Raw genomic sequence first — 23,299 nt, forward strand, 5'->3', positions numbered from 1 at the left:
AGAGACGTTGCCCAGGTGAAACACATCTGGGCATCCATGGCAACATCTCTGTAGACGGTGAATCCTCTCATGCCAGAAGGGATTTGCAGTATGTGGCTTCTGACATGATACAAGAATAGTAAGGCCTTTGCCAAGGTCCCCCATGATCCTCTTCTGGCAAACACACGAGTCAAAGGTGGGCTAGAGAATACTAATATGAGGTGGGTTTGTGATCAGGGAAGTGACCAGCCCCAAAGGGTGGAGAGTGAGGACTCCAGAAGGAGGACCAGAATCCACAGTGACCGCAACAGAGGAGAACGCTGGGTCAACACTCACAGAATGAACTCCAACCAGGAGAAGACTCCACTCGGGCAGAAAGAAGGGAAATCCACAGAGACAGGATGGGTTGTGCCTGGCTCGGCAACAGAGTGACACGCGGAAAAGATCTCGGAAGAGTCTGAGTGGACAGCAAGCAGAACAGGAGCCAAGAGTGTGATGCGCCAACAGCAGAAATAGCCAGTGGGACTTTGAGCGCGCCTTTGCTCACCTGGCGGATGGAGTTCTGCCAAGGGATTCTGCTTTTCCGGCATGGAAGAAGAGGGTGGACTAGGTGGCCCACGTGGTCTCACCCAACTCTACTATTCTGTGATTCTTATATTTGGGTGAGAAGGCAAGGGCCGAGAGAGGAGGGGGTTCTTCTCCCTGGATGACCCCAAAAAGAGGCCGGAGAGCGACCTGCGGAGGATGCTCTCGCTGGAGATGCTGCTTGGAGCAGAACGGGGATGGACTCCACGACCCACTGAAGAACGGAAGCGCACGCTGGGATGGGGAGTCCGTGGGTGGGAAGTCCCCTCTTCCAATGGTCCGGTTTCAGCGCAGAATCTTGGTCACAGTGTCACGGCCTCTGGCCTTGTAAAGGAGCTCATCTTTTGGAAGCAACACTCTTGAGTTCTGACTTGGGGGTTTTAGTCTTGATTTATTTGCTACCTATAACTATGTACAGGTCTTCTTTTAATATATAAAGATACTCTCAAACAGAATAAGTTCACACAAGGATGGGGATGGACTGCATATGCAGACAATAATGGCAAGGCCTCTGTAAAATATGACAAACAAACGACACATACATATAAGTCAGCTCCACTGGCTGCCGATCCAATTCCGAGCACAATTCAAAGTGCTGGTTTTGATCTATAAAATCGTATAGGGCTCCGGTCCAGCATACCTGTCCAAACGTATCTCCTTCTACGGCCCACCTCGGAATTTAAGATCTTCTGGGGAGGCCCTGCTCTCGGCCCTGCCTCTGTCTCAAACACGTTTGGTGGGGACAAGGAACAGGGCCTTCTCGGTGGTGGCCCCCAACTTCCCGGGGAAATTACATCGTCATCATCTCTCCTCACCTTTAGAAAGAAGGTAAAAACGTGGATGTGGGACCAGACCTTCGGGCAATTAGGTTAAAAGGACAATTGACAATGATGACTATGGCTTGGAAGTGGATTATGGGTACGTTAAACGGAGTACTCAGTCATAGTAAACGGGTAGATAAATGGCCACCAGACTGGTAAGAGCTCAATGGACTGTAAGTATACCGTTTTCATCTTTATGTCTTAATGTTTATGCTTTTAGCTGTTATAATTGCTGTTTCGTATTTTATTATGCGGCATTGAATTGCTGCCAATGAGTCACCCCCCCCCCCCCCAAAAAAAGAGGTTGAGAAGGTTGAGAAGGGCGGGGTAAAAGTGCTCGAAATAAATAAATAAATAACCAGGACAACGAGGAGACTTTTTAAAAAATTGTTTTATGGGTTTTTCCCACTCCCGCCCTCCCCTCCTTGCACATGCCATTTATACATCAAACTACAGAAGTTACATTTGAAATATCAGCCTGAGTCTTAATTTTTCTACTCCCTATCTTAACACATTCTCTAAATAATTCCAAACCGGTTCCCACATCCTCTTAGTTATTGGGACCTTTTCAATTTTATCTATATTATTCCATTTGCAATGTGTTATTTCCACATTTAGCATATTCACGACATAGTTATACCAATTAATCAGCATCCATTTTGTTTTGTCTTTCCAACAATTTGTGCACAAGCGATTAACGTGTCAACCCTTTTTTCCTTTTGTATATTCTTCACTCCTGCTATCCGTACATGTAGTATATTTCTATTAATTATTACTATTTGTAAATTTAACATGCCATGGATTTCCCCTTCCATCCTTTCCCAGTATCCTTGCACTTGATCACATTCCCATATCATAGGATTCAACGCCCCTAGAGAAGACAATGATGCTGGGGAAAGTGAAAGGCAAAAGGAAGAGGGGCCGACCAAGGGCAAGATGGATGGATGGCATCCTTGAAGTGACTGGACTGACCTTGAAGGAGCTGGGGGTGGTGACAGCCGACAGGGAGCTCTGGCGTGGGCTGGTCCATGAGGTCACGAAGAGTCGGAGACGACTGAACGAATGAACAACAGGATTCAACACCCCTCTTTGTTCACAGCCATGCCAACACCTCTCCTTGATCCCTGGTACACAGCGTGAAAGTGGTGCAGGAGTTCTGTACCATTTTTGTAGCATTTTCCTTCTTGCTTCCCTTAATACAATATACTTTTCTTTTGCTATATTACTTATTTCCCTTTGGATGTCTTCCCTCTCAATTTCCGTGTCCCATCTCCATGTTTGGAAAATTTCCTCTACTATTTCTTCTTTTACCGTTATAATTTGGTCGTACAGATCTCCTGCCACTTTCTTCTCCCTCTCAAACAAGGAGACTAAAGGAGTGGTGGTGCCTTTTTCTCCCTTCCGCTTTCCCCTGAGATCACGAGCCAATTCCCAATTTAAACAGGCCCAATTGACTCTGAAGACTTAAACCCCCGGGTTCAGGGTCTCCACACACCAGAACCCAACTTCCACTCTTGTCCGCTGACTAAAAGGAACGCACTCTTTTCAAACGCCTGCCCCGGCCGAGTGGCAGTTAGCTCCGCCCCTTTGGCTTCTCTAACTTGGACACATTCTCACAGCCGGTTCCGTCGCTATGGCAACGCCTCAGCTCAGGCGACACATCAGCTGGCCTGCACTTACATCGTAACATTAATCAACATTTTAAAAACGTACATTATAATTAGCTATTTCGTTACAGCCTCTAACCAATGGCAGAGAGCAAGCCGTGTGGCAGAGAAGGACGGGCACATACAAGCCGCTCCCACCCTTCTCTCCAGATTCCGTCCCTGTCACGCCATCTTCTCTGTTGTCTTAACCCTTTAGATTATTGTGCTGTGAACACGTGTCTATTAAGAACTGTCTTTTTCTACACGACAGTTGGGGGTCACATGAACCCAAAAAACCATTCCGTGGCCGACCCCCCCCCCCTGCCGAAGAAGAAGCCCTTCCTTCTCTTCTCACCCTGTGGGTCTCTCTCCAGATGCGTTTTGGCCTTCACCTCCCAGAAATCTTCACAACTGGTCAACTGGCTGGGAGTTTTGGGAGTTGTAGGCCACAACACCTGGGGAGAGACCCACAGGGTGAGACCCACTGCTCCAAGCTAAACACACCCAGCTCTTTTGAGACATTCCCTACAGCCCGTCTCTGGAGATACTCTGGCTTGTCCATATCCGCCTTGAGTTGTGCTGCCCAGAACGGGAGACAGAGCGATTGCAGGTGAGGTCTGAGCAAAGCAGGAGAAAGGAGGCTGTGACTTCCTTGGACGTAGACACCACGTCTCCTCTTGGCACAGCCTGGGATCACGCTGGCATTTGTGGCTGCCACATCACACTCTGGTTTTTCAGAATAATTTTTATTCAAAGACAAGAAAGAAAATCATGTTTATACAAATTACAATTTGAGGATTTAAAAAAAGGAATTGTTAACGAACATGAAAGACTGTTTAAAAGCTTCCAAACAAGGAGCCTTCACCACACTCTGGGACAGAGAGTTCCACTGCTGAACAGCTCTCACAGTCAGGAAGTTCTTCCTCATGTTTAGGTGGAATCTCCTGCCTTGTGGTTTGAAGCCATGGCTCCATTGCGTCCTAGTAAACAAAGTTGTCTTATATTTCTTTTTCAAGAAGACACGCTATGGCTTACTTTCAGGGGATGTCTTATTTGTATATCCAAGGCCAGGACTCCAGTGCTCAGGTGGAGAGGAGGAGGAGGAGGAGGCGACCCAGGGCTTGGTCCCTCCTTGGATGGGACAAACAATGCCTTCCTCCCTCCCTACTTCAGTCTTCCCCCCACTTTTCCCACACACTTTTCCCACCCCAGTCTTCCCCTTTTCTAGTTGCCCCATTCCTATCCCATTCTGTCTTACCTTTCCAGAGACTCCTTTCCACCTCACTTTCACACTTTTCCAAACACTCCTTCCCATTCCAACTTTTCCCAGTTTCCAGTCCTTCTTTCTCACCCCCTTCCCAAGTCAGTCTTCCCCACTTTTTATTATTCATACACACACAGCATTTTCCCCAAATATATATACTGTAGTTAAAATTGCATTCTGTTATTATTACATTTATTATTTTACTCTATCACTATTACATTTATATTGTTGTGTTAATATTATTTATTATTTTTCTCTATTTATTATTATTACATTTATTATTTTACTCTATTTATTGTTCTTATTATTACACAACCTGGGGATCACAACCAGACACAGTAAAGACATCTGCCCTTGCGCTATGCTACCCTGCTGCTGAATACGCATGCCCAGTGTGGAACACATCTCACCACGCTAAAACAGTGGATGTGGCTCTTAATGAGACATGCCGCATTATCACGGGGTGTTTGCGCCCTACACCACTGGAGAAATGACACTGCTTAGCCGGTATTGCACCACCTGACATCCGCCGGGAAGTAGCAGCCAATAGTGAAAGGACCAAGGCAGAGACATCTCCAGCTCATATCCTGTTTGGGTATCAACCAGCATGTCAACGACTTAAATCTAGACATAGTTTTCTAAGATCTACAGAGACACTCGCTGAAACACCTCAGCAAGCGAGAGTCTAAAAGTGGCAGGCTCAAACCCAGCACCTCAACCAATGGCTGATACCAAATGACTCCCTCCTGGGCACACAGAATTTCTGACTGGGCGACTTGGAAGGCGCTGAACAGACTGCGCTCTGGCACCACGAGATGCAGAGCCAACCTTAGGAAATGGGGCCACAAAGTGGAATCCACGACATGCGAGTGGGGAGAAGAGCAAACCACTGACCACCTGCTGCAATGCACCCTGAGCCCTGCCACATGATGCACGATGGAGGACCTTCTTGCGGCAACACCAAAGGCACTCCAAGGGGCCAGGTACGGGTCAAAGGACATTTAATCAACTACCAAGTTTGCAAAATGTGTGTTTTTTTAATCTGTTTGTTTGTTTTGTTCTGTTAGAAATTTATTTTTATTTATTTATTTTGATTACTTCTACCCCGCCCTTCTCACCCCCGAGGGGGGACTCAGGGCGGCTTACAAAGAAGGCACAATTTGATGCCGATGTCAACTATACATGCATACAAAACAGCAATTAAACCATTAACAGGTTAAAAGCATCAGTACATAACACAATCAGTAAACTAATCTCACGCTCAGAGTTCAGAGTTCCACAAATCCATTCCGTTCCGTCCATTCCTGTCCATCATCCAGGTCCTTCCTCTAGATGCCAGAACGTCCCAATGCCTCCTGGTCCCACATCCAAGTTTTCAATTCTTTTCTAAATGACAAGAGGGAAGTCGCCGATCTAATCTCCCCGGGGAGTGAATTAATGTAATACAATGTTCTGGTGGCAGATGACACGATAAATGAAGATTATTACATTTATTATTTTACCCTATTTATTATTAATAATACATTTAATATTTTACCCTATTTATTATTGTTGGAAGGATACGTAAGCACATTTACACTGAAGAAGGTTAAAATAATGATTTAATCAGAGTTCGCCAGTCTTATCTCAAATTACCGTTTTATGCAAATATTCAGAAATATTTTTAACCTATAGATGCCTCAATTATTGTAATTTTATTGGTATCTATTTTTATTTGTATTCTTGAAATTGACCAAGAGCTGCTGCATTTCCCACCCTCAGCTTATACTCAAGTCAATAAGTTTTCCCAGCCTTTGTGCTAAATTAGGTGCCTCCTCTTATATTCGGTCAGCTTATCCTCACGTATATAGGACATGTAGCTACTCCCCTGTGTGGGTTCTTTGATGGTTACGCAGATTTCCACTCTGACTGAAGCTCTTTCCACATTCCATGCATTTATGTGGCTTCTCCCCTGTGTGGCTTCTTTGATGGTTATGCAGATTCCCACTCTGACTGAAGCTCTTTCCACATTCCATGCATTTATGTGGCTTCTCCCCTGTGTGGGTTCTTTGATGGTTACGCAGATGTTCACTCTGACTGAAGCTCTTTCCACATTCCATGCATTTATGTGGCTTCTCCCCTGTGTGGGTTCTTTGATGGTTATGCAGATTCCCACTCTGACTGAAGCTCTTTCCACATTCCATGCATTTATGTGGCTTCTCCCCTGTGTGGGTTCTTTGATGGGTACGCAGGTGTCCACTCTTTATGAAGCTCTTTCCACATTCAATGCATTTATGTGGCTTCTCCCCTGTGTGGATCCTTTGATGGGTACGCAGATCTCCACTCTGACTGAAGCTCTTTCCACATTCCATGCATTTATGTGGTTTCTCCCCTGTGTGGTCCCTTTGATGGTAACACAGACTTCCACTCTGACTGAAGCTCTTTCCACATTCCATGCATTTATGTGGCTTCTCCCCTGTGTGGGTTCTTTGATGGATACTCAGATGTCCACTCTGACTGAAGCTCTTTCCACATTCCATGCATTTATGTGGCTTCTCCCCTGTGTGGATCCTTTGATGGGTACGCAGACTTTCACTGTGACTGAAGCTCTTTCCACATTCCATGCATTTATGTGGTTTCTCCCCTGTGTGGGTTCTTTGATGGATACTCAGGTGTCCACTCTGACTGAAGCTCTTTCCACATTCCATGCATTTATGTGGCTTCTCCCCTGTGTGGATCCTTTGATGGGTATGTAGATTTTCACTCTGACTGAAGCTCTTTCCACATTCCATGCATTTATGTGGTTTCTCCCCTGTGTGGATCCTTTGATGGATATGCAGACTTCCACTCCGACTGAAGCTCTTTCCACATTCCATGCATTTATGTGGCTTCTCCCCTGTGTGGATCCTTTGATGGATATGCAGACTTCCACTCCGACTGAAGCTCTTTCCACATTCCATGCATTTATGTGGCTTCTTCCCTGTGTGGATCCTTTGATGGGTACGCAGATCTCCACTCTGACTGAAGCTCTTTCCACATTCCATGCATGTATGTGGCTTCTCCCCTGTGTGGGTTCTATGATGGCTATCCAAACTGTCACTCCGACTGAAGCTCTTTCCACATTCCATGCATTTATGTGGCTTCTCCCCTGTGTGGATCCTTTGATGGGTATGTAGATTTTCACTCTGACTGAAGCTCTTTCCACATTCCATGCATTTATGTGGTTTCTCCCCTGTGTGGATCCTTTGATGGATATGCAGACTTCCACTCTGACTGAAGCTCTTTCCACATTCCATGCATTTATGTGGCTTCTCCCCTGTGTGGATCCTTTGATGGGTACGCAGATCTCCACTCTGACTGAAGCTCTTTCCACATTCCATGCATGTATGTGGCTTCTCCCCTGTGTGGGTCCTTTGATGGGAGTGCAGATGTCCACTACGACTGAAGATCTTTCCACATTCCATGCATTGATATGGCTTCTCTCCTGTGTGAGTTCGTTGATGTCTAGTAAGATTACTTCTCGCAGTGAAACATTTCCCACATTCCAATGAGTCGCCGATTTAGGCTGAGATATTAGCGGTATACAAGCGCATTAATTAATAAATAAATAAAATAAATGCCTCTTGTGAGCCGCTCTGATTCCCTTTCAGGGTGAGAAGGGCGGGATGGAGATGTCGTAAATGAATAAATGGAGAGACACAGAGTTGGAAGAGGCTCCAAAGGTCCCCCAGCCCAGGAAGGAGGAGGACACCACACAAGCCCTCCCGGCAGATGCCCACCCAGCCTCTGCTGAGAGACCTCCCGAGAAAGAAGGAAGGAGGAGCCCCCCCCCCTCTGGACCCCCAGGAAGGCCTTCCCAGTGTCCAGGGTGGTCAGGGCAGGAGAGAGGCGGGCGGGACCCTCGAGGCCATTCACCCCAACCCCCTTCTGTCCAGCAGGAAGGCACCACCCGATCCCTCCTCACAGGTGGCCATCCAGCCTCGGCTCAAAACCTCCAGAGAAGGAAGGGAGGGAGGGAAGGAGCTCCTCCGAACTCCGAGGCAGTCTGGGGGGGGGGACCCCCAAGGCCACCCAGCCTGACCCCACCAGGCACAGAGAGAGAGAGAGAGAGAGAAGGCTGTCCCGTGCTGTGGAGTGGGGAAGGCGAGCCTCCCTTGCCACAGGAGGGCCCAGGCCGAGGAGGAGGAGGCCGCGCTCGCTCGCTCGCTCGCAGCCTGGGTTTCCTCCTCCTCCTCCTGGGGGAGAGGCAGCCTGGAAGGGAGGGGAGGCAGGCAGGGAGGGAGAGGTGGGCTCGGAGGCCGAACAGGCCGCACAGGAGGAGGAGGAGGCGGCGGCAGCGATTCCTTTCGGAAGCCGGGAGAGAGAGAGAGAGAGGCCGCCCTCCCAAAGGCCTGCCTGCCTGCGAGCAGAGGCCGAGAAGGAAGGAAGGAAGGGCCCACCACCCCCACAGAAGGGCACACTCCTCACCCGCACTCGAAGGAAGGAAGGGGCCTCCCCCGTCCCTCTCTCTCTCTCTCTCTCTCTCTCGGACCGGAAGGCCTCCTGCTTCTTTCTTCCTGGACAACAGGCCTGACACCGCCCTTGGCTCCTCCCCTTCCTCCTCCGGAAGTGAGCTCCTCACAGGGAAAGGCCTCCTCACCCGAGCCTCCCTCGCCTCTCTAGGAAACGCAGCCCGGCCCCTCTCGCTGGGCTTCCGCCAAGACCAAACATGGCCGCGCGCGGGCTGGGCGCCCAGAGAGGGGCGGGGCTTCTTGGCGGCGCTGGCCAGTCAGGAGCAAGAGCGCCTCCTTCCTTCCTTCCTTCCTTCCTTCCTTCTCCTCCAAAGGCTCAGCACCCACCCGCCCGCCAATAGGAATTCGCCTCCCTCTCCGGCGTCACCGGTCTCCGGGCAGAAACTCCTCCGCCCTTCCTTCCTTCCTTCCTTCCTTCTGCCACTCCTGAAGAGAATTCCCGGGATGCGCCAATGGGAGTCAGCCTCCGCTGTCCGCGTCACCAGTCTCCAGGCAGACCCGGCCTCCACCCTTGGCTCCCTCCCTGCCTGCCTGCCTGCCTGCCTGTGGGGTTGGCCTCCTCCTGTCCTTGGGTCTTCTGCTGCTGCTGCTGCTGCTGCTGCCCGTGGTGTTTGGGCTGGGCCTCATCATGCCAGCCCCTCCCAGTCCCCAGTGGAGGAGAGGGGGTGGCAGCAGGGGAGGAAGAAAGGGTATCATCATTATTATTATTATCATCATATGATGATGATTATTATGATTCTCTGTCCTGCTCCCCTGCAGTCTCTCTCTCTCTCTCTCTCTCTCTCTCTCTCAGAAATATTAAACACCGACTAGGGAGACTTAATGACAACAAGGCAAGCCAAGCTCTGAAAAGGTGACATGGGGGCAGTTGGATATGAGCAGCTCTCAGTGTGAGAGAAGCCCCAGGTTGAAGGCCTCAGGTGTGAAGCTCCTGTGTCAGTTTCGTGTATGAGAGGAGCCTCTGTGGGAGCAAAGCTGTGTATCTGCATGAGGAAGAAGACCAGGAATTGCCTGTTAGGCCAGGAAGGAAGGGGAAGTTCTGGAAATTGGGGGAGGGGGGGGAGGGAACCCCAAGGAAAGGGTCCCAGGCCCTCCTGAGGGCAGGAAAGGCTGATCCCCACCTCCCTCAGAAGCAGGAGAAGAGGAAATCTCTTTGGAGGGGAGAGGGGGGTCCCTTGGAAGGGAAAAAAGGGCACCCCCCCCCCCCAATATTCCCCAGAGGAGAAGGGAAGGCGCCTTTCCCATGAGGTATCTCAAACTGAACTGACACAGCCTCCCCCCCCCCCTCACTAAGACCATCCTTTGATCACAAACCAGCCTTGGTTATGGTACACCTTCACATCCAATGACTACCAAACCCAATCCACAACCGTGGCCCTCCCTCCCTGCCTGTTGAGTTGAGCTTCTGTTCTGCTCCCCTTCAGTCTCACTCAGAAGAGACAAAGACCCCCCAGTCTTTCTAGAGATGATCTAGGACTTCTTCTCCCTGGTCACCATCACACCCTGAGTCCCCCACTGGGGTGAGAAGGGCCGGGTATAAATGGAGTATAACAATAATCATAATAATTTGTCCCTCTCCACAGGTTCACACATCTCCATCAGCCACTCTTCTTCCTTGCGTCGGAATAGCAGGTTCTTTCCATAGCTGGGCATTGGGGGGGGGGGTGGCTGCATTCACCCAACCGGGGAGTCGCCTTCCATGCTTCTCGCCTAGTTCATCACGCAGCATCCCCAGCTAGGAAAACCCTGATCCTGTTGTGATTATTTCCTATTTCATCTCTTTCATCCCCGATTTTTCTGGGCTCTTTGCAAGACCACAACGTATGATTTATTTATTTCATGTCCAAACATTTCGTAAATAAGCATAACACTGATAAAATTGAGGAAGCAACTGAATAGTTTGAGACCAAAAACAGGCAACAGCAACTGCATTGTCTGTAGCCCTGAACCCTCCTTCCTCTGTGCATGAGGCAGGGCTCTGTAGACAAGCACACAGATGCAGAGTTGCTTGTTCTGCTCCACGGTCGCACCCGGTGGAGGATTCTTCTGGGTTGTCCCATTTTGCCAGGTTGCCTTTTGACCTGCCCACTCCACTTCCAGGGGGTGAAATGCCCCAACGTTCTCCTCGCATTCCCACCATTTCCTAGGACTTCCCCTAGACGTCGGAGAAAGCCTCTCTGGCACCAAGTTCCACTGAGACACCATTGCATTAAAAATACTTCCAGTCATCCTCCAAAGGAGATGTCAAACTCTTTCTCCAAACCTCCTCCTTCGGTTCCAACTGAATGTGTGTTACTTGTATATGCGTCTGCCCGTTCAACCCTTCCACACAACGGGTGCTTCATTGGAAGAGAGATCCAGTCCTGAGGGCTCAATGGGAAGGACCAGATGGCGTAGTTTGGAGTGAACGGAGAAGAAGAGATGGTGTCTGAGGGTTAGAAGGAATTCCTTGGTCGTGAGGGTGAGTTTATGCTTTTAACTGTTATAATGGCTGTTTTGTATTTTATTATGTGGCATTGAATTGTTGCCAATTGGAAGCCGCCCTGAGTCCCCCCCCCCCCCCCCAAAGGGTTGAGAAGGGTGGGGTAAAAGTGTTCGAAATAAATAACCAGGGCAACGAGGAGACTAAAGTCGTGGTGGTGCGTGGAGCTGAGTTTTGACTTTTTAAATGTTTTTACTGGAGGCACTTTTTTGAAGGAGGAACTCATGATGACCCCAACCAGAATCCTTTCTTCCAATATCTTCAGCCGCCTTCTTCTGAGGTAAATCTTCTTCTCAATAAATGGACACGAGTCTTAATTATAAAGAACTGGTCAAGGAGATATTTATTTAAGGATTCACTGACAATTCAAGGCACTGGCTTGCCCTTTTCTCCCTTCCGCTTTCCCCTGAGCTCATGAGCTAATTCCTAATTAAAACAGGCCCAATTGACTCTGTAAACACACAGGCTGAGGACTTAAACCCCCGGGTTCAGGGTCTCCACACACCAGAACCCAACTTCCACTCTTGTCCGCTGACTAAAGGAAACGCCCTCTTTCCAAACGCCTGCCCCGGCCGAGTGGCAGTTAGCTCCGCCCCTTTGGCTTCTCTAACTTGGATACATTCTCACAGCCGGTTCCGTCGCTATGGCAACGCCTCAGCTCAGGCGACACATCAGCTGGCCTGCACTTACATCGTAACATTAATCAACATTTATGAAACATACATTATAATTAGCTATTCTGCTACAGCCTCTAACCAATGGCAGAGAACAAGCCGCATGGCAGAGAAGGACGGGCACATACAAGCCGCCCCCATCCTTCTCTCCAGATTCCGTCCCTGTAACGCCATCTTCTCTGTTGTCTTAACCCTTGAGATTGTTGTGATGTGAACATGTGTCTATTAAGAACTGTCTCATTACACACTGGAGGGGAGTGTCATGCATTCCTATCCGTTTCTACACGAGTCGCTGGGTCACATGAACCCCAAAACCCATTCTGTGGCCGCCCCCTCCCTCCCTGCTGAGGAAGAAGCCCTTCCTTCTCTTCTCACCCTGTGGGTCTCCAGATGCATTTTGGCCTTCACCCCAGATGCATTTTGGCCTTCACCTCCAGAAATCCTCACAACTGGTCAACTGGCTGGGATTTCTGGGAGTTGTAGGCCACAACACCTGGGGAGAGACCCACAGGGTGAGACCCACTGCTCTAAGCTAAACACACCCAGCTCTTTTCAGACATTCCCTACAGCCCATCTCTTGAGATATTCTGGCTTGTCCATATCCGCCTTGAGTTGTGCTGCCCAGAACGGGAGACAGAGCGATTGCAGGTGAGGTCTGAGCAAAGCAGGAGAACGGAGGCTGAGACTTCCTTGGACGTAGACACCACGTCTCCTCTTGGCACAGCCTAGAACCACGCTGGCATTTGTGGCTGCCACATCACACTCTGGTTTTTCAAAATAGTTTTTATTCAAAGGCAAGAAAGGAAAGCATTTCTATACAAATTACAATTTGAGGATTTTAAAAAAGGAATCGTTAACGAACATGAAAGACTGAACAACACACACCGACATAAGAAGAAGAAAACTAAGAGAACAACGGATCAACACAACGCTTGCCTCATGCCAATTTTAATCTGTATTCACTCACTTTAAATGCTGCTCTATATTTACTCTTCTGTTTCTAAATATAATAAACTCATTCCTAAAACCCACAATAAACAAATGTCCCCTCATTGTTATAACTCATGAATTATTAGTGGGTCCCAATCTCGTTTCATAGAATCCTTGAGTTGGGAGAGACCTCGTGAGCCATCATCCAGTCCCACCCCATTCTGCCAAAAAGCAGGAAAATCGCATTCAAAGCACCCCCGACAGATGGCCATCCAGCTTCTGTTTAAAAGCTTCTCCACCACACTCCCTCCGGGGCAGAGAGTTCCACTGTTGAACAGCTCTCACCGTCAGGAAGTTCTTCCTCATGTTCAGGTGGAATCTCCTTTCTTGTGGTTTGAAGCCATGGCTCGTGTCCTCGTCTCCTGGGCAGCAGAAATCAAGCTTGCTCCCTCCATTTCTCCCCAAAATAAGACACTATTTCTTTTTCAAGAAGACACGCTATGGCTTATTTTCAGGGGATGTCTTATTTGTATATCCATGGCCAGGACTCAAGTGCTCAGGTGGAGAGGAGGAGGAGGAGACCCAGGGCTTGGTCCCTCCTTGGATGGGATAGGCGACGCCTTCCTCCCTTCCTACCTCAGTCTTTCCCCCACATTTCCCACACACTTTTCCCACCCCCGCCTTCCCTTTTTCTAGTTCCCCCTTCCTGTCCCGGCCTTTACTACCCCCATCCCCACTCTCTCCACTCTCCATCCCAGCCTTTCCGAGGTTCCAGCCCCCCTTTCCCACCTCAATCTTTCCCCTTCCCCAGTTGCCCCTTCTCACCCTATTCTCCCTTACTTTTCCAGAGACCCCCTTTCCACCTCATTTACCCACTTTTTCCAAACACTCCTTCCCATTCCAACTACTTACCGTTTCCAGTCCTTCTTTCCCACCCACTTCCCAAGTCAGTCTTTCCAACTTTTTATTATTCATATACACACAGCATTTTCCCCAAAATATATATGTAGTTAAAATTGTACTCTATTATTATTACATTTATTATTTTCCTTTATCGCTATTACTACATTTAGTATTTTACTCTATCACTGTTACATTTTTATTGTGTTATTATTTATTATTTTTCTCTATTTATTATTATTCATACATTTATTTTTCTCTATTATTATTACATTTATTATTTTACTCTATTTATTGTTCTTATTATTACATATATTATTTTGCCCTATTTATTATTATTAATACATTTAATATTTTACCCTATTTATTATTATTGGAGGGATACGTAAGCACATTTACACTGAAGAAGGTTAAGATGATTTAATCAGAGTTCGCCAGTCTTATCTCAAATTACCGTTTTATGCAATTATTCAGAAACATTTAACCTATAGATGCCCCAATTAACGTAATTTTATTGGTATCTATTTTTATTCATGAAATTTACCAATAGCTGCTGCATTTCCCAACCTCAGCTTATACTCAAGTCAATAAGTTTTCTCAGCTTTTGTGCTAAATTAGGTGCCTTGTCTTAAATTCGGTATATACTCAAGTATATACGACATGTAGCTACTCCCTTGTGTGGGTTCTTTGATGCTTACGCAGATGTCCACTGTGACTGAAGCTCTTTCCACATTCCATGCATTTATGTGGCTTCTCCCCTGTGTGGATTCTTTGATGGATACGCAGAGTCCCACTTTCACTGAAGCTCTTTCCACATTCCATGCATGTATGTGGCTTCTCACCTGTGTGGGTTCTTTGATGGATACGCAGAGTCCAACTGTGACTGAAGCTCTTTCCACATTCCACGCATTCATGTGGCTTCTCCCCTGTGTGGATTCTTTGATGGATACGCAGAGTCCCACTTTCACTGAAGCTCTTTCCACATTCCATGCATGTATGTGGCTTCTCCCCTGTGTGGGTTCTTTGATGGATACGCAGATATCCACTCTGCCTGAAGCTCTTTCCACATTCCATGCATTTATCTGGCTTTTCCCCTGTGTGAATCCTTTTATGCTTACATAGAGTCCCACTTTCACTGAAGCTCTTTCCACATTCCATGCATTTATGTGGTTTCTCCCCTGTGTGGATCCTTTGATGGGTATGCAGACTTTCACGGCGACTGAAGCTCTTTCCACATTCCATGCATTTATGTGGCTTTTCTCCTGTGTGAATCCTTTGATGCTTACGCAGAGTCCCACTTTCACTGAAGCTCTTTCCACATTCCATGCATTTATGTGGTTTCTCCCCTGTGTGGATCCTTTGATGGGTATGCAGATTTGCACACAGACTGAAGCTCTTTCCACATTCTATGCATTTATGTGGCTTCGCCCCTGTGTGGGTTCTTTGATGGATATGCAGATTTCCACTCTGACTGAAGCTCTTTCCACATTCCATGCATTTATGTGGCTTTTCTCCTGTGTGAATCCTTTGATGCTTACACAGAGTCCCACTTTCACTGAAGCTCTTTCCACATTCCATGCATTTATGTGGTTTCTCCCCTGTGTGGATCCTTTGATGGGTACGCAGATGTGCACAGAGACTGAAGCTCTTTCCACATTCAATGCACTTATGTGGTTTCTCCCCTGTGTGGGTTCTTTGATGGATACGAAGATGTGAACTCCGACTGAAGCTCTTTCCACATTCCATGCATTTATATGGCTTCTCCCCTGTGTGAGTCCTTTGATGGATATGCAGAGCCCCACTTTCACTGAAGGTCTTTCCACATTCTATGCATTTATGTGGCTTCTCTCCTGTGTGGGTTCGTTGATGTCTAGTAAGAGAACTTCTGAAAGTGAAACATTTCCCACATTCCATACAGTTATGTTGCTTCTCCCCTGTGTGAAATTTTGACAAGGAATTGAGATTTTCCATTCTTTTACATTTATGATTCAAATATTATGCCAGAAGGTCACAGATATGTTCTCATGATTTCCGCCTCTCAGTCCTTGTATTGCTCTAGTCCATTTGAATAAATAAATTGCCAAGCCCCACTGTTTACAGCACAATCCTCCCTTTCCTCCTTGAATACACAGCTATGGAGCTTGAAATATACTTTCTCCAACTTATTTCTTGTGAGTGCTGTGCCATTTCATTTCTGACCTAAGCCAAAGGGAAATGTTCTTCTCAAGATTCATTCAGAGGTCACCTGCCGGAGAAAGGAGAGGAAAATCTTATCAGGAGCAGAGCACAGAAATCTCTCATTGAACAACAAGAACAATAGCTTAGTGCTGTAGCCCATGCCGGAGAAGAAGGGAGAAAGAGCGGTCCTGTTGAGAAGAGCCTTGGCCTGCTGAGAAGTACCTTAACAGTTGCCCAACAAAGAGGAAGCCCTGCAAAGGGGAGAGTGGCCCACGATTCTCTGCATGAGATTGTGTTACTATTGCAACCCAATCTGTGTAAAGAAGGCTTCTAACATTATGGTCAGCACAGAAAGGCCTTAGGTTGTGAAGTGTTTCCTGCCTAGATCCCGCTTCCTTGCATCCCAACTCAGAACTTGAGTGACTTGGGATTGTCTGTACGGAAGCTCTAAGTTCATTGTCTTGACGAAATGTTGAGAAACCATGTGTCACTGTTTCTGATGTTGTTTATGAAAGAAGATCTTTCGATAATATAGGAAGTGTTATTTTGTGTCACTGTGCCTGACATTATGTATTATTATTATTATTATTATTAACTTTATTTGTACCCCGCTAGCATCTCCCGAAGGACTCGATGCGGCTTACAAAGGCCAAGGCCACGAAACACAACACAAACAATATAACACTAAAAGCAAATTAAAAACAGTTAAAGCAATATTAACGACATGCAATACACAGTATATCAAGACACAATAAAAACTGGGCCGGGCCAGAGTAGTGTGTACAGGATTAAAAGTGCTGAGGTGGCAGGAGGTAGACGCGGATTATAGGGCAAGTGCAGTGTGCGGAGTGCAATAATCTTAGTTCTACTAAAGGTGCTTCGAGGACTTGTTATTGGAGACTTCCTATTCTGGAAAGGCACATCGGCACAGCCAGGTCTTCAAGTTCTTTCTAAAGACTGCCAATGTAGGGGCCTGTCTAAGATCTTTTGGGAGGGTGTTCCAGAGTCGGGGGGCCACCACAGAAAAGGCCCTGTCTCGTGTCCCCACCAGCCGCGCTTGTAACGCAGGCGGAATCACGAGTAGGGCCTCACCAGATGACCGAAGTGAACGTGTGGGTTCATAGATGGAGATGCGGTCACTCAGGTAGGCAGGTCCCAAACCGTTTAGGGCTTGGTAGGTAAGCACCTGCACCTTGAATTGGGCTTGGAAAACAAATGGCAGCCAAGTAATTGTGATTTTGGAAGCTCTAGTTTTACTATGTTAACAAAGTATTGAAAAATTATCTTCCAATTATAAACAGTCTTTAATTAATCGTGTGAATGTTCTCATGTTACATTCAATGTAGAAATTCTTAGAATATAGAAATTGTGATTGGCAATCTACAGTTTCTGTAATTGTTGTTATCTGTGCATGTTACAATTTCTGTCAGGCAGGACATGGGCAGATTCCACATGGAGAGCATGACGTCTAATGCCTCAGAGTCAGTCCTTTGGGTGGAGGGGGGGGTCTTCCTTTCCCCTTCCCTCCTTGGTCTGAATCCAGGCCCCTCCCCCTCCTCTTCCCCCCTCCAAGAGCATCTTTGGGGTCTCATTTGGGGCCCCTCCCACATGCCCCCTTCAGGCCCCCTCCTCAATGGGGAAGGAACAGAAGCTGGATCTACAGACGGGGAGAAAGGCTGGTGTTCGGAAGGGCTGCCCATCCCCGGGTCCCTCTGCGCTCCCTACTTCGCTCTTCCGGGAGTTTCCCAATAGGTTTCCTATTATTGCTGCTGCTGCTGCTATTTGAAAGACTGAATGAGTCTCCTTCAGGTGAGAAGGCGGGCTATAAATGTCATAAATAAACGAATGGGCCTATGTTGGGGTGGTTTGAGTGTGCTTTTCCTTCCTGGCAGAGGGGGGCTGGACTGGATGGCCTCTGGGATCTTCCTGTGAAATAGTTAAGTTTATCTTGGTTAAAATTCCCCAAAATCAGTGGAGTTTAATGTTCTGAAACTTGGAGTGGGGGGCTAACAGTGGTCAATGCACATAATAGTTGCAGCTGCTTTCAGCTCTACTGCCAACCCCCGACCCACTTTCCCAACCTGATTATCTTCCCTCAAGATCTTATTTTGGAATCAAAGACTACTGAAAGGAGGAGGAGGAATTGAAACAACAAAATAATGACTCTCTACCAGCAAGTGTTTGATCATAAGGATATACAAGTAGCCGAGCTAAACCAGCCCCTTGGTTCACTGAGGAGCTGGCAGTGATGAAGCGAAGGAAGAGGGAACTAGAAAGCGTGTGGCGTTTGGATCCGAGTGAGCCAAATCGAACACGGTTTGTGTCCTTTTTAAGGGCATATGCCGCGGCAATAAAAGCCGCAAAGAAGACTTTCTTTGCGGCCACTATTGCATCTGAAAGAACTGTCCAGCTGAACTGTTCTGAGTTGTCAGAGGCCTTTTAAAACCCACCATTTAGGATAGGAGCCCTGGTGACTCGGCAGCTCGCTGTGAAGCCTTTGCTCAGTTCTTTGCAGACAAAGTCGCTTTGATCCGCTCTGGCCTGGATACCATATTAACGGCAGTCTCTGAGGATGTAACACGAGCACCTGCTTGTCCAGTTTTGATGGATTCGTTTCAATTGGTGAGACCCGAGGATGTGGACAAGATACTTGGAGGAATGGACTTCCGGCGAGGGCATCATGGCGGCAGCAGCAGGTCGCTGAAGCTCCGTGAGCCTAAGAAGACCTGAGCATCTCCCAATGGGTTGGGGGGGAGATACCCCCCACAAATCGACGGACAAGAGGTCGATTTGAAGCAAGGCCCTCCAACGGAGCGCGGGTGGTCGTGCACCGTTTCCCCTCAAGGGAGGTGGTCGAATCCGCTCGGCTTTGGGAGGGTTGGCGCCCAGGGGGAAGGCACGGCTCGGGAGAGCCGTAAACGCCGCCTGCCCTCGTTAAGCTCAACAAGTTTAACAAAGAACAAGAAGGAAAAAAAAATAAGAAAGAAAATAGAGAAGCGGGGCTAAAGGACCCATGCCTCTACCACTATCGCAACCACTAATAATGGTGTAGGGAAAAAGAAATTGGAAGGAAAATACTCCAAAGTGGAAACTCCAAAGCGAAGCCTGAGTAGCACAAGAAGCCAAACAGCCCAAAACTCTCCAAAACCTCAGGGCGGCCACAGCGCATCCCCAACGAAGAAGGTAAGGAAAGGGACCAACAAAACAAGGCAGTCTAAGTAAACGCAAACCCAACTCCACTCCCAACTTTCGGGAAGGACCCAAAGAAAGAAAGATAGACTCTAAGAAAGGGGAATTCGGGCATTTGATGATAATACACGGCGGGAGCTTTCTCCGGCCGTAGCAAGCCAATACAGCTCTCCATTCCCCCGTCTCCCCAACCTCTCCCCCACCCAACCAGCCCCTTCAACTCTATAACCCCCCAATCCCGCCTACCGAAGACCAATACAGACTCCCCCCCGGCCGCTACACTCCATCCCCCACCCCCCACCGCACCCAATCCGCTGCTTACCTCCCCCAATCCTCCGGAGCTTAGAGAAGAGCAGGGCGAGTAGACCCGGGGCTACTCGCGAACCGCCGGCTCTACTCTCGCGCAGTCCCGCGGGAGAACAGAATCTCGCGAGAGAACCTCGCGAGAGGCTAGAGGAGGACAGAAGAGGAAGCGCGGAGGAGCGCCCCCGTCAAGGGAACGCACACAAGATAAACGGAAGAGATAAGAAGAGAGAAGAGAACAGAAATATAGGAGAACATCGGAAAGGTAGGCAACGGGGGTGAAAAAGACCCGGGGGACTGGGGAGGCAGAGAGGGCCGGGGAGAGACGAAACAGAGAGAAGAAGGGGTGCGAAGGCCTCCGCCAGGGAAGAAGGACCTGAAAGGCAGAACTGGAGTGAAAGAGTGAAAGGAGGGGATAAGAGCGAGGAAGGGGGAACGAAGAGAGGAGAAGAAGAAAAGAAGAATAGAAAGTTCGAGTGGACAAAGGTGGGAGAAGAACTCCAAGGACAACTAAAGGACACGATAGCGGGAACAACTAGACCCCGGCTGGAAGGGGAGGGAAGTGGGGCAAAGAATAACTTATTACATCGGACGTGGTCACCAAGATGTACTAACATTGACCCTGGGGAAGAAGGCTGACCAGCGCGGAGGCAACACCCTCCCGAGAGTCCAGTGAAAGGTGATTTACAAGCACCAGCTGACAAAAGAGGACAATAACAACAAGGGAAAGGGCTAATGCGCTCGGAAAAAAACCCAAAAACAGGAAGACAAAATAACCCCAAAAATAAAGGGTCAACTTCGATAACCACAACTACAAATATGACCTCCGCGTCCTCCCTGACCAGCATCCCAGAGACGGGGGCAACACCCATCCCTATTCCCGCGAGAAGAATGTCGACACAACATGAAACAACACTGAAGGAATTACTACAGGAAATGCAGAAGATGCAAGAAAATATAGAGAAGAAAATAGAAGACAGCCAGGAAAAAACACAGCAAAATATGGAAAAATTATTCCAGAAGGAAATGGGGAAACTAAGACAAGAAATGAAAGAGGACATGGCCCTTATACAGAAAGAGGTCTGTGGAGTCCAAGACGAAGTGAAAGCACTGAAGAAAGAGAACACAATCTTAAAGAAAAACCAGGAAAAAACCGAGGCCAAAATTAAAAAGCTGGAGGAAACAAACGAGAAACTAGAGAAACAACAAGAACTCTGGGCGTGCAAGGAGACGGATTTCCAACTCAGATTCAGGAATATTGAAGAAAAGGAAGGCGAGAACCTGAGAGAGATAATCCGAGAAATAACAGCGAATTTGACAAATATTGCACCAGAAGAACTAAGTAAGGAGATAGACACGGTACAGAGAGTTAACTCAAGTTATGCCAGGAAGCACAAAGTCCCTAGGGACATTGTGGTGGAATTCCGTAGGAAGAGTGTCCGTGATGAGATCATAAAGATGAAAGCCAGCGGTCAGGCAATTTACAGAGGAAAAAAGATTATCATACTCAAAGAATTCTCGCCCGCATCAATGAACAAAAGAAAAAAATATTATTTCCTGACAGAGGAGCTTAAAAAACACAAGATCAAATTTAGATGGGAACGCCTAGAGGGTATCCAAGTCTCGTATAAGGAAAGCAAATTTTGGCTCACTACGGAAGATAAAGCCAAAGACTTCTATAAAAAACTCCAGAAAGACCTGGCACAAATCCCAAGTACCTTCAGAGAGGCGGAGAGAACCAACCCGCACCCCGAATACATGAAGGACAGAAGAAAGGAGGGAGATGGAAACAGAAAAGATAAGAAGAGACCAAGGCCCGACTCACTGGACAACGAAGAAGGGGAAAAGGACATGGGACCTTCAACTCAGATAAATCAATCAACTAATGACGAGTAGCCTAAAAATTTTTTCTAACAACATCAACGGGCTGAACTCCCCCAGCAAAAGAAGACTTACCTTCAACATACTCAAGAAAGGCAACTACGACATCATCGCTCTGCAGGAGACGCACATCCACAAAAAACACAGCACACTTTTGGCTCACCCACAACTCGGAAACGAGTTTTTTGCACTAGCATCACAAAAAAAAAGAGGGGTAGTTATATACGCTAGAGAATCTCTAAATGCAACTATGGCCTTCAAGGACGAAGAGGGGAGGATGATAGGGATCAAAATCAGAAGAAATGAACAGGAGATTCTATTATGTAACATCTACGCCCCCACAGGCCCAAAGACAAGCTTTATAAAAGATCTCTGGAAAAGACTCTCAGAATATGCAGACATGGAGCTGATCATGGTGGGAGACTTCAACGGGGTGCTCGATTGTAGCATGGACAGAACAAAAAAGAACAGAAAGGATCCGAACGGAGGGAAATTACCAGCTAGCCTCCTCCAGCTAAAGAAAGAGTTCTTCCTCGAGGATGTCTGGAGAACGAGAAACCCAGAAAAAAGAGACTTCACTCACTATTCGGACAGGCATTCATCGTGGTCCAGGATAGACATGCTCTGGGCATCCATCTCTCTCACCAACAAGATAAACAAGGTCCAAATCCTGCCCAGAACAATGTCCGACCACTGCCCTATCCTGGCAGAGCTACAAGGAACAACACCCCATCGAAAATGGAAACTGAATGAGTACCTGCTAAGTTCAGACGAAGATATAGAGAGATACAGAAAATCCATTCAGGAATTCTTTGAGTTAAACAAGAGCACTGAGATAAAGGAAGAAGTGATCTGGGACGCTAGCAAAGCGGTAATGCGGGGGCACTTCATCCAGCAGGGGGCAATAAGGAACAGGAGGAGACAGGAGGCTTTAAACATCATCACGAAGAATCTAAAAAGCAAGGAGGAGGAATTGAAGAGAAAGCCAAGAAGTAAGAAAATCAAACTGGAGACAGAACTCCTGAGGAAACAACTGAACACATACCAACTAGAAAAGCTGGCTAAAAACTTAAAATACATGAAGGCTAACCACTTTGCCAACGCCAACAAGCCGGGCAAATGGCTCGCAAGGAAACTCATGAAGAAAAAACAATCTCACCATATAGCCAAAATCTCAAAGAATGGGAAGACCTACTATACAGAGGAGGACATCAAAACCCAGTTTAGGAAGTTTTATAACGAACTCTATCAAAACGACAAAATTCGAATGGAAGATATTACAGAACATCTAGCAAAGCACAAATTAGAGAAAATAAGTGACGAACAGAGAGAATCCCTCAACAAAGAAATAGAGGAAGCTGAAATCAGGAAAGCCATCAATAGTCTGCCCAGAAATAAAGCACCGGGCCCCGACGGCCTCACCGAAAAGTACTATAAAACCTTCTCAGAAGAGCTGATCCCACATTTAAAAGCAATATTTAACAACATCCAATCCGAAGCCAGGATGCCAGATACCTGGCGAGAGGCAACCATCACCCTCATCCCAAAAGAAACCACCGAATTAGAGAACATGAAGAACTACAGGCCAATATCACTCCTGAACACGGATTACAAAATCTTTGCTAGCATACTAGCAAACAGACTGAAAGAACTATTAAATGTCACCATCAATGAGGACCAAACGGGTTTCCTCCCAACAAGGCACATGAGTGAAAATGTAAGAACAGTCCTGAACATTATAGAATACTACGCAGTCAATACGCAGAAAGAGTTGGGCCTGTTGTTCCTGGACGCAGAAAAGGCTTTCGACTGCGTCAGCTGGGAATTCATGCTTCAAATAATTAAAGAAAGAGACATGGGCTATCATTTCACCAACGCCATAACCACGATATACTCCACACAGAGGGCAAAACTCCGGATCAACGGGCAAGAGACAGAAAATATCAACATCGAGAAAGGCACCAGGCAGGGCTGCCC

At 47.4% G+C, this 23,299-nt stretch overlaps 1 protein-coding gene across 17 annotated transcripts in view; it reads right to left on the reverse strand.

The window, feature by feature from the left end:
- LOC132764002 (zinc finger protein 214-like) overlaps nucleotides 1–23,299 on the reverse strand; it is a 353,977-nt gene that overhangs the window by 185,872 nt on the left and 144,806 nt on the right. For 2 of the 17 annotated variants that reach the window (XR_010909359.1, XM_067464900.1), the window contains exon 1: nucleotides 8,742–8,758. The exons of 14 other annotated variants lie outside the window; for them this stretch is intronic. The gene's annotated coding sequence lies outside the window, so the exon portion shown is untranslated. Of the gene's footprint in view, nucleotides 1–8,741; nucleotides 8,777–23,299 lie in introns of those variants that run through there. One more of the 17 variants, XM_067464895.1, reaches the window with a different exon arrangement.

This window comes from Anolis sagrei, chromosome 2, assembly GCF_037176765.1.
Source record: "Anolis sagrei isolate rAnoSag1 chromosome 2, rAnoSag1.mat, whole genome shotgun sequence".
In the NCBI taxonomy this organism is placed as follows: domain Eukaryota; kingdom Metazoa; phylum Chordata; class Lepidosauria; order Squamata; family Dactyloidae; genus Anolis; species Anolis sagrei.